Source organism: Elephantulus edwardii, unplaced genomic scaffold (genome assembly GCF_000299155.1).
Source record: "Elephantulus edwardii isolate Elephantulus edwardi_28Jun2011 unplaced genomic scaffold, EleEdw1.0 scaffold00041, whole genome shotgun sequence".
NCBI classification, from domain to species: Eukaryota; Metazoa; Chordata; class Mammalia; order Macroscelidea; family Macroscelididae; genus Elephantulus; species Elephantulus edwardii.
Window position 1 is genome coordinate 7,283,345 of NW_006399791.1, and position 11,284 is coordinate 7,294,628.

The window sequence follows — 11,284 nt, forward strand, 5'->3', positions numbered from 1 at the left end:
TGCTTGCTGGCTCTGCAGGCAACCAGCCAGATGCCCGGCCTGAGTGCACCCCCACCCTCACCCTCCTGAGGGCCAAGGAGCCTGCAGAGTTCCTGGAACCCCAGCCTGGAGTGCCAGAGGCCTGGGTTATGGCTGGTATCTCACAAACAGGGCAATCCCCCAAATGCTCGAAGCATGAGTGCACCAGTAATGGACAGCGAGGAGGGGGGCACTTCCTGTGGACATGAAAGACATATTTTCAGCTGAAAGGAACCCTATTCCCATCCTGCTGTTTGAGACATGAGGCTCAGACAGAGGCTCTCTGGGGGTGTGGAGATCCAACTCCAGGACCTACAACCTGGAAATCTGGCCTCAAAACTCAACTCTTGCATCCTGAGCTGTGGGATTTGGGGCAAATTTCTGAGTTTCTGTGTTCAAATACCCTCCACCCTCGGTGGTTTGCCCAAGGGCACACACAGCACAAAGTGAGATCTCCCGATTGCTGGTTTCACCTCTGGTGCCCTCAAGAGTAGATTACTTTGATCACTGATAGCTAATAAGAAGCACATACTTAAATGTACTGTAGAGTCAGAACGGACCCATAACTGATCCTTGGGTGAGTTTTCAGAAGCAGTTAATCACATGGGAGGAGATTACCCATCCTTCTCCTCCGGAACAGCTGCTGGATTTGAACTGTGTGCCTTCGGGATTGTACTGCAGCTACTTGGCACTAGGCCACCAGAGCTCCCTTACATTTTATGATTGCTTACTAATGTTCTTCATAAAGATCTCTCTCTCTCTCTCTCTCTCTCTCTTAGTAACAACTCATTGCCTTTGAGCTGGAACCAACTGATAACTGATCCTCCAGTGAATTTGCACACTGTAGATCACACAGGGAGAGATTTCTCATCTTTCTCCCAAGGAGCCACTGGTAGATTTGAACCACTGGACTAAGATACCAGAAATGTATATATGGATAGTTAGATAGACAGAGAGATACTTGTGGAGAGGGAAAGGGTAAGGAGTTTAGCCGCCAACCCAAAGGCAGGGAGTTTGACACCACCAGCTCCTCTGTAAGAGAAGGGCAGGCAGTGTCAGAAAATCCCCTGGGGGGTCAGCCATTAGTCAGTTCTGACTCACAGGCAATGGTAGATATGTGGTTGTTGTTGTAAGGGTGCCGTCAGGATGAGTACGACTCATAGTGATTCTATGAATAATAGATCTTTACCCTGTGCCTTCCTCATCATCGCTGACATTCAAGAGCCCAATGCTGCATTCACTGTGTCAGTGCATCTGGTTGAGAATCTTCCTCTCTTTCACCAAAGCTCTACCTTTCTAAGCATGATGTCCCTCTCCAAGGAATAGCTGCCTCTCCCAGTATTTGGGAATAGCCCAAAATATGTAAGATGATGTTTCATCATCCTTGTTTTCAAGGAGCATTCTAGCTGCCCTTTTCCCAGGATATTTCTGTTCTTTTGGCAGTGTATGGGATAGACTCCACACCACATCTCCAACACCACATCTCAGAGGTATCAATTCTTTTCTTATCCTTATTCATTGTCCATCTTTCAGAAATATAGCAAGTGATGGAACAGACATGGCCCCAAACAGGCACACCTCAGTCTTCAACTGACATCATTGCACCTCAGTAATTTGGAGAAGCCTATGACAGAAGATCCTCCCAATGCAGTATGCATCTTGATCTCCTGACTACTAGTACCAAAGGCATTGATTGTGGATCTTAGTAAGATGAACTCGTTGACAATTTCAATTTATCAGAACACACACACACACACACACACACACACACACACACACACACACACACCCCAAATAGTCTTCTAGAAATATAACAATTGTTATTTCCTGGAACAACCTCCAGTGAAGCCTGTAGGAGGCGGAGTTTGATAAGCTTTTCCAGGTCTCAAGATTCCCACTTTTGACAGGGTGCTCTCTTGCCACTTTTCAGCCAATGGAAAATAGTTTCTTTTTCTTTCTCTGACAACTTTCTGCCCTACATAGATTCCAGTTTTCTCAAGTTTTACTGTATTAGAAAACTGGGATGTGTGTATGGCTATTTGAATGAAAGTTTACAAAGCAAAATGGTTTTCTTTGTCAACAATTCATATATATTTTGTTTTCTAACATTCATTACAATACGCACAATGTAATTCTACTCTTCACAAGGGAAAACATAAACCAAAACTCTCTATGAACCGCACCACCAAAATTCCCTGTCTTCTACAGCATAGGAAAGAAAGCAATAGAAAACGATCATGTCTTGAATAATATTTTAAAAGGGAGAAGTTTCGCTTTTAGGAAGACAATTTAAAGAGAACTTCTTTATTTTATAATTTTATTTACTTATATATTTATGTATTTATTTATTCTTTTTATGTGTGTACCGTCAAATTGGATCTGACTGGTACAGGAGGCGATTGTTCCTCCTTCTTCAGCAAAGCATCTGGTGGATTTGAACCACGCACCTCTGGGATTGCAGTGCAGTTTCCTGCCATTAGGCCACCAGAGCTCGCCAAAAGAGAACTTCTTATCAGGCTTGAATCCTTTATCCTTCCACCCTACAAAGAAATTTTGAGGAAGCTTTCCTTATCAGGTTGAAATACTTTGTTGATTGTCATCTCTCCACTCTACAATCTATAGCTGAGTTATTACATGCAGTCAAGTGCACTGTGACTCATAGGGACCCTATGAACAATGGCTTTGAAGCTTGCTCTATCCTGAGCCAACCTCACCATCTCTGGCACACCTGCTCCATTGCCACAATCACTTTGTCAATCAATCTCACTCAGTGTCTCCCTCTCTTACACAGACCCTCTGTCCTTTCAAGCAGTATGTGCTTCTCCAAGAACTGGTCCCTCCTGACAATATACCCAAAGTATGTGAGACAGAGTTTTAAAATTCTTGCCTCCTATGAGCAGCCTTGTTTCACTCTTTCCAGGAGAGACCTCACTTCTTTCCATGAAGCCTAGCCTCTCGTATTATCTGTTACACATATAGATTGAAAAGCAATGGAGATAGGATGCATCCCTGGCATATACCTTTCCTGATTTTGAACCATTAAGTTTCCTTGGTGTGCCTAATCCCAGCCATGGTCTTTTTAATTGCTTCCTAGGTATCTAAAAGTTGGAAAATAAAGATTGCAGAAGAAGAATAAGCGATGCCTTTCATGGACTACCAAAAGAATAAACACATGTGTCTTGAAGGAAATGTAACCAGGGTAAGTTCTTAGAGTCAAGGGTGGTGAAACTTCATCTCACAGATTTTGCGGATGTTGTCAGGAAAGGCCTCACCTTAGAAAAAGATATCATGCTGAGAAAGGTGGAAGGTTGAGAAAGAGAGAAAAACCCTCAACAGGAGAGACTGACACAATCTCTCCAAGAATAGTCTCAAGCATCGCGATGCTGGTGCAGAATAAGGCAAGGCTCAGATTTGTTGTTCATAGGGTTGCTGGGAGTCATGGTTGACTCAATGGCACATAACAGTGGCAACAACATCCTTTCACAATACAATAATATGAGAACTGGACAATGAATAAGGATGACAGAAGAAGCATTGATGGCTTTGAGCTGTGGTGTTGGAGAAGAGCATTTACTATCCCATGGACTGCCAAAAGAATGAACAGATAAGTCTTAGAGAAAGTGCAGCCAGAATGCTCCTTGAAAGCAAGGATGGTGAAGCTTTGTCTGTCACACTATGGGCATGTTGATGGGAGAGGCTATTCCTGGAAAAGAGACATCATGCTTGGAAAGGTAGAGGGTCAGTGAAAGTAAGGAAGATCCCCAATGAGGTGGATTGACACTGTGACTGCAGTAGTGGGTTCAAGTGTATCAGAGGTGGTGAGGATGGCACAAGATAGGACAGGTATCAGGTCTGTTCATAGATTCACTGAGTCGCTGTTGACTCAACAGAGCCTAACAACAACAACAACAACAATATGAACATTCTCTGGTAGTGTAGTCTGTGTGAGTTGGGTTGCTAACCTTAAAGTGCTACCTCTCACGTGGTTCGAACCCATCAGTTGCTCCAGGGGAGAGAGATGAGCAATCTCCTTCCATGCGATTTACAACCTCTCAAAAACCTGCTGGAGTGTTGGTTATGGGTCAGTTCCAACTCAATGACAATGGGTTTGAGTGAGAATATGAGTGTGGAAAGATCATCTACCATACCTGTGAATTAAGTTTGATTCTTCTTTAAGGAGCCTGGGGACTATGTGTTGGGATGTTAACTGGAAAGTTGACAGTTTGAATCCACAAGTTGGATTCAACTATGAGAGAAAGATGAGGCTGTGCATTCCTGTATAAATTTATAACCTCCGAAAGTGTTGTCAGGAGTCAGAATTGACTGGATGGTCAGGGGGTCTGTTTGTAGCTAGAAGGTTCTTTTCTCCAAGAGAACACTCAACAGTGGGAGACAAGGGACAGAAAGGAAGAGGTGCCCATCTGTGAGGGCTCCAGGGATCTCTGTCCTACCATTAGGATTTTCCTTTCTTTCCCTCAACATTATGTTGTTGTTGTTGTTGTTATGTGCCGTCGAGTCGCTTGCAACTCATAGCGACCCTATGTACAACAATCCTAAACTCTGCTCTGTCCTGTGCCAATCACACTGTCTCTGATATTCCCATCCCGATTACCCCAGTCATTGAGTCAATCCACCTTCCCCTCCTGCACTGTCCCTCCACCTTACCAAGCATGATGTCCCTCTCCAAGGACTGGTCCCTCCTTACAACATGTCCAAAGTATGTTAGACAGAGCCTCAGAATCCTTGCCTCCAAGGAGCTGCCCGGTTTAACCCTTTCCAGAATGAATCTCTTTTCCTAGAAGCCCATGGTACCCTCAATACTCTTCTCCAGTACCACAGCTCAAAGGCATCAATTCTCCTTAGTCATTGTCCAACTCTCTGATGCATAACAAGTGATAGCAAAGACCATGGCCTGTATCAGGCACACCTTAGTCTCCAAAGAGACACCATTGCTCTTCAGTACTTTGGAGAGGTCCCTAACAACAGCCTTTTCCATGGCAATACATCTTTTAATTTCCTGGCTCTTGGTGCCAAGAGTGTTGACTGTGGAGCCAAGCAAACTAAAGCATTATAGACTCAACATTATAGACAAGACAAGACAAAACAAAGCAAAACCAAACCAAAGTCAGAAATCACCTAGAAGACTCGACCTGATGGAGAGGGGCATTTTCAGAATATATTTCTTTGTACACTCCAGCTCCAGGCTTATTAACAACTGTTGTTGGTGGTGATGTTGTTAAGTGCCATCATAGCGATCCTAAGAATGAAAGTCCTGGACACCTGTATAACTTTTGTCCTTTCTCCAGGTTCATAGGGTTCCCCAAGACAAGCTGTTATGGAAGTGGATGCCACTTCTGCTTCCAGCTTGTTTTAATTGGTGAGCTCCACCAAACACTGTCCACCGTGGGTAACCGTTATCGCATTTGACTCATCAGTGTCACAGTGTTTGGCTTCACAGCGACCATGAGTTACCTCTTCACAGAAAGTGGACATACCAGAGATACACAATCTAGAAGAATGTTTCACCAAAAACAACTAGCTTTTTATTTTCCACTTGTTGCTAGGTGCCATCGAGTTGAGTACAGCTCATAGGAACCCCGTGAAGAGCAGATCTGAACCCTGTTCTATCCTGCACTGTCTTCACACTTTCTGATATGTGAGAGCCCATTGTAGCAGTTACTGTGGCAGTCCACCTGGCTTAGGGTCTTCCTCTCCCTTGCTGACCCCTCTACACTTCCAAGCATCTGTCCCTCTCCAAGGAACAACCCCTCCTAGCAACATGCCACTGTTTCCCCCTCATGTCAACTAATTTTATATCTGGGTCTTACAACTATCTGTGTTCCTCTACTCTTCATAGGGTTTTTCAAAGGCCTCTTATTATTTTTTTATTAATGTCAATGAATATTTAAAGATATTTTGGATTTCCATTCATTAATTGTTGCACTTTTCTCCCCACCCCCACCCCAGTTCGCTCTTCTCTTTGAAAAGTAAAATTCCTTCATTGGTATACAATCCACACCCCCCCCGCCCCGAGTATACTCCACTCTGCAACCTTCATTCCGGACTCTTATGATAATTATAAAGCCCTAAAATAGACTGCTTTTAAACTGTTCTCTCCCTCGTCGTTTTCAATGCAGTATACATAATACATCCAGTTTTTCTCATTCTTACCCTACCCCTGATGTCAATCCCATTCTACAACAGTGGCACTATTCAGTATTCATCCTTTTGTGACTGAGATACTTAACTCAGCATAATGTCCTCCAGGGTCACCCGTTTTGAATAATAATAATAATAGTAATAATAATGCATGAGCTCCTTGTTTTTCAATGCAGCGTAGTATTCCATTGTGTGAATATACCATAACTTCTCTATCCATTCATTTGTTGATGGACACTTAGGTTGTTTCCAACTCCTTGCTATTGTGAACAAAGCCGTGATAAACATGGGTGTGCATACATCTGCTTGGATGGCCGTTATGGCCTCTTTGAGGTATATTCCCAATAGTGGAATTGTTATCGGTCAAATGGTATTTCTATTTGCAACTTTTTGAGAAAGCGACACACCACTTTCCACAGCAGTTGCACCATTTTACTCTCCCACCAACAGTGAATAAGGGTTCCAGTCTCTCCAGAACCTTGTCAGCATTTGTTGCTTGCTGTTCTGTTAAATTTTGCTATTCTTACTGGGGTGAGATGATATCTCATAGTTGTCTTGATTTGCATCTCTCTTAGAGCTAGGGGTTTTGAACATTTCTTCACGTGCTTGTTGCAAAGGCCTCTTATTTAAGACATGGATGGTTAATCTTGCTTCCTAGTCTGTCTTAATCTAGGACCTTTACTAAAACCTGTCCACCGTGGGTAACCCTTATTGTGTTTGACACACATACAACATTTGAAAGCACAGCTTTCAGTATCACAGTAACCCATAAGTTATCTCAGTACAGCAAACTGACAGACAAGTGCTGTACCAATTAGAACAATGTTCTCCTCACAAATTAGGTAAGCTACTAATGGTTGGGCAGCAAATGTAAACTATTTCATTTAATTCTCACTGAGAAGTAGGTACAAATATTACCCAAAACAAGTAACTTGTTTAAGGAAACATGGTTGGTAAATTCAAGTCCTGGTCTGTTTGGTTCCAAAGCCTGTGTTACATTAAAAAAAAAACTTGTAGAACTCATACGAATATTGAGGGATCTCTGCTGGCTTAGTGGTAAAGAATTGCTTTGCCAGGACAAAGGTACACAGATGCTCAGCAAGAGAAAGAGGGCCATTCTCTTCTCATGTGATTTACTGCCACTGAAAACCTGCTGGAGGGTCAGCTATGTGTGGGTTCCCACATCAGAGTACTCAACAATAACCAGTATGAATTGCAGTGCTAACAAAAACTTCTGTGTGAATCCCCACTTAATGGTGAAGTGCCCTGTGGGACTGGGTGGTTTTGAGTGCTCACCAGTATCTCCAGTGTTCAGTACTCTTATATCCTACCCCAGAGCCATAAGCCATGAATCCTCTTGTTTTGACGGTGGCAGTATTACATGGAGGTTTTTATATCATTGTCCTGTGTAATTACGAGGAGCAGAGCCCCTGCTGGGTCATGATTAGGAATAAGAAAGGGCAGAAAAGACTTTTTTGTTGTTTTAAATTATTGAGATTTTTAGGAATGCTTGTTACCACAGCATAACCTAGTCCTGACTGCTATAGACAGTGATAGGGACATTTCATATTTTTTTAAAAATTTTTTTATTTTTAATTTTTTAAAAATTTTATTATTTTTTGTGTGTGTATTGTCAATTGAGTCTGACTGGTACAGGAGGAGATGGCCCCTCCTTTTCCAGCAGAGCATCTGGTGGATTTGAACTGCAAACCTCTGGAATTGTATGTAGTACAACATCTTGGCACTAGGCCTCCAAGAGCTCTGATATTTCACATCTTATAAAATGTTCTGAATTTTTAATAATTTTTATGGGACTATATCCATTTATAAATAAGAAAGAAAAATATTAATAGCTACTCACATAAAAAGAGAGCAAGTATATACCAAACATAACCAGTTTCTCTTGATGCTGTTTCAACTCGAGGTGACCTTGTGGGAGAGTAGAACTGTGCTCCACGGCTTTTCATTGACCGATTTTGCACAGGGACATTGCTAAGACATTCACCCGAGGCACCATTAGGTGGACTTGAACAGCCAACCTTTTGGCTAGTACATGAGCAAGCAACTATTCTGCCCTCTTGGGGAGTCCATAATATGTTCACTGCTGTGAGATTTCCTGCTTAGTCTCCCCCCCGCCCCACCGTGTACCGTTGAATCAGATCCGACTGGCACAGGGGGAGATTGCTCCTCCTTCTCCAGCAGAGCATGTAGTGGATTTGAACTGTGCGCCTTCAAGAATGCAGCACAGCTTCTTGCCACTAGGGCACTAGAGGTCCCTGCAATTTGATTTTTCATTCAATCGTTCATACACTTTATCCTTCAAGTCATTAATTACAATCCACACATTATAACAGCACAATTTCTACTTCCTTCTGGTATTCCCTGTTTCCACTCATCCTTCTTCCCCAGCCTTCCTGCCTTTACCCCACAAATGCCACCCCTTTGATCTCATGTGGTTGATGATTCCAAGGAGTGTGTCTATCCTTCATATTATCGGTCACCTTCTAGACCTGTCTATTGCCTGGCTGAAAGTTGAGTCACAGGGACTTACTGGTTGTTTTACAGGGTCTTTAGGAAGGTGCTGTAGGATAGGGCAAGGCTCATATCTGTTGTCATAGGGTTGTTATGAACACCTAACAACAACAACCACAGCATAAGTTGGTAGGGAGCTCTGGTGGTGTGGTTTGTAGGGAGTTGTGAAGCTAAATCCAAAGGCCAAGGTTAGAATTCATCACTGGCTCCTTGGGAGAAAGCTGGGCAATCTTCTGTGTGATTTACAGCCTTTGAAACCCAGTGGAAGGTCAGCTATGAGTCAGTTCTTGACGTCAGTAATAGTGTGAAGTTAGTTAGAACTGATTCAATGGCAGGGGGCTTTAGGTTGTTTCCGGTTATTCACAGAAATGCATGTTTTAAGTTGCAGCTAGGCTGTTGGGAAATAAGCATCAGGGTTTCTTTTCCCTTTGTTCATAGCTGGCAGTACCAGCCCAATCCTAACACTCCTGAGGCTGGTGCACACTTCCCTGTGGAGGGTAAATAAGCCAAGAAGCCCACGCCCTGCCCAGGATGCATGGATGAGGAAGCCCGCGAGTGGCTGCGTGTGCACAGGTGACTGGCTGGGAGTGAGCAGAGCAGGAAGGCACGTACACAAGATTTGGGCTTGATGGCCCCTGACTCAGAGTTCAGTCAGATAAGGCCAAATAGGCTGGAAACTCCAGAGTTCTGAAGTAGCTCTGACTCACTGACAATCATCCGTAAGCAGGTCATTTACTTTTCAGTTTTCTGCCTACTCGATCTTTGGGAAGGGCTTGTGACTTCAGTCATATGGATCCTTTGAAGCATGAGAATGCTTCCAAGGGAGGGTCAAGTGGATTCCAATTTTTTTTTATTTCAATTTTGCTCTTATATTTTGGAGGATTTCTAATGAGTTATCTATTACCTCAATATTTTTAATTTCCTCTAAGTTAAGGGTCCTTCAGTGACCAACACAGATGCTACCTACATAACAACCCCAGAGCAACTGGGCTGATAGTACTAGTCACACACATGTATTAGGCCCTCTTACTAGGGTTCAAATCCATAGCTGTTCTGTTGGAGAAGGATGAGCCATCTCCTCCTGTAAGATTTAACGGCCTATGAAAACCAGCTGAGGGGGTCCCTTATGGGTCAGATCTGATTCAATGGCACACAACAACAACAGCAAACTGCTCTTTGGGAGGAGAGGCAGTGATGAAAGATTCTCACCTTTCCTGTGGGAGAACTGGGTTCAATCCCTGCCCTCTGTCAGTAGAGCCTGGTGTGTTGCTTCGATGCGGAACAGTTTTCAGAAAAATTTCCACACTAAGGAGAAAGGACTGGTGATTGATTTCCCAAACAGCCACTGAACACCCTGTGATCACAACAGTTTGGATTTCATTTTTTTGTGTATAGGATCACCATGTGCTGGGGGCCAACTCCATGGCAGTGAACAATCCCTCCCTTATTTCTATTCAATGGCTTTTTTTCCATTCTGCCTCAAAAGGAAAATGACTTTGCTTCCCCCACACACACTATAAAGGAAATACTTGTTCTTTGTCAAAGAAAAAGGGGAAAAATACACCCCAAAACTCGGACAGTAGCAAAAACTATGAAAAAAAGAGAGTGAGAATCATCCCTAAGGCCATGCATCACCAAGGATACTCCTGTTTGCATGCTGGAGAGATCCTTCCAGACCTCCAGACCTTCTCTGGCTGCCTGCTCTCTCTCCCTGTCTCTGTCTCTCTGTCTCTGTCTCTCTCTCTCTCTCACACACACACACACACACACACACACACACACACACACCCCATTCAATGAGAGAGTAAGAGAGACTTATCACTCTCTCTTGGAGGAGGTGCCCTGTATTCCATCATATGGGTGCAACCAGCAGTTTCTCTTTCGTCTCCTCCCACTCTTGCTGGAAGATCTAGCAGAAGGTTTTAATAAGCCCTTAATGAGCTTATTAAAGGCATCTAAAGACCATGTTATGATTTTAACAATTTACGCTGTGAAAAACCCCATCTTACATGCAGCTGGAAGTGAATTCAAATCCAGATGATCAAGATGCGCAGAGAAACCTGGTTGGAGTCAAACCAGCGGAGGCCTAGGCCTGCTTTTTTGCCACTTTCCTGTGTGCGCGAGTCCCTGTACCTCACCTTTCTGATCCTCGTCTGCAGCTGAATACATGTGAACACTGGGTGTGAAGGACTCTGCAGCTGAGAGGCCCAGCTGTAACCCTGGCTGAGGGCAAAAGGGTAAAGAAACTGGGATTTCTCAATAACTGATGGGAAGAGAGGAAGAATTTTAAAATGTTCCTGGATGAGACTTAAAAGAAAGATAAACTTGTGTTGTAGAACCCAAGAAAAATTTAGATTAAAAAAGGACACAGTGAGCAGAGTCCCACCTCATTCCTTTCTCTTGCAAAACCTCATGTTTATCAGAATAGAATACTATTCCACAGGATTTTCTGTCACTGATTGCCAGGCCTTTATGCTGAGGTGCTTCTGGGTAGATTAGAACCACTAATCTTTTGGTGGGTAGTCACATGATTAACCCTCTGAACCACAAAAGGGCTCCCTCCTTCCCAGCCACT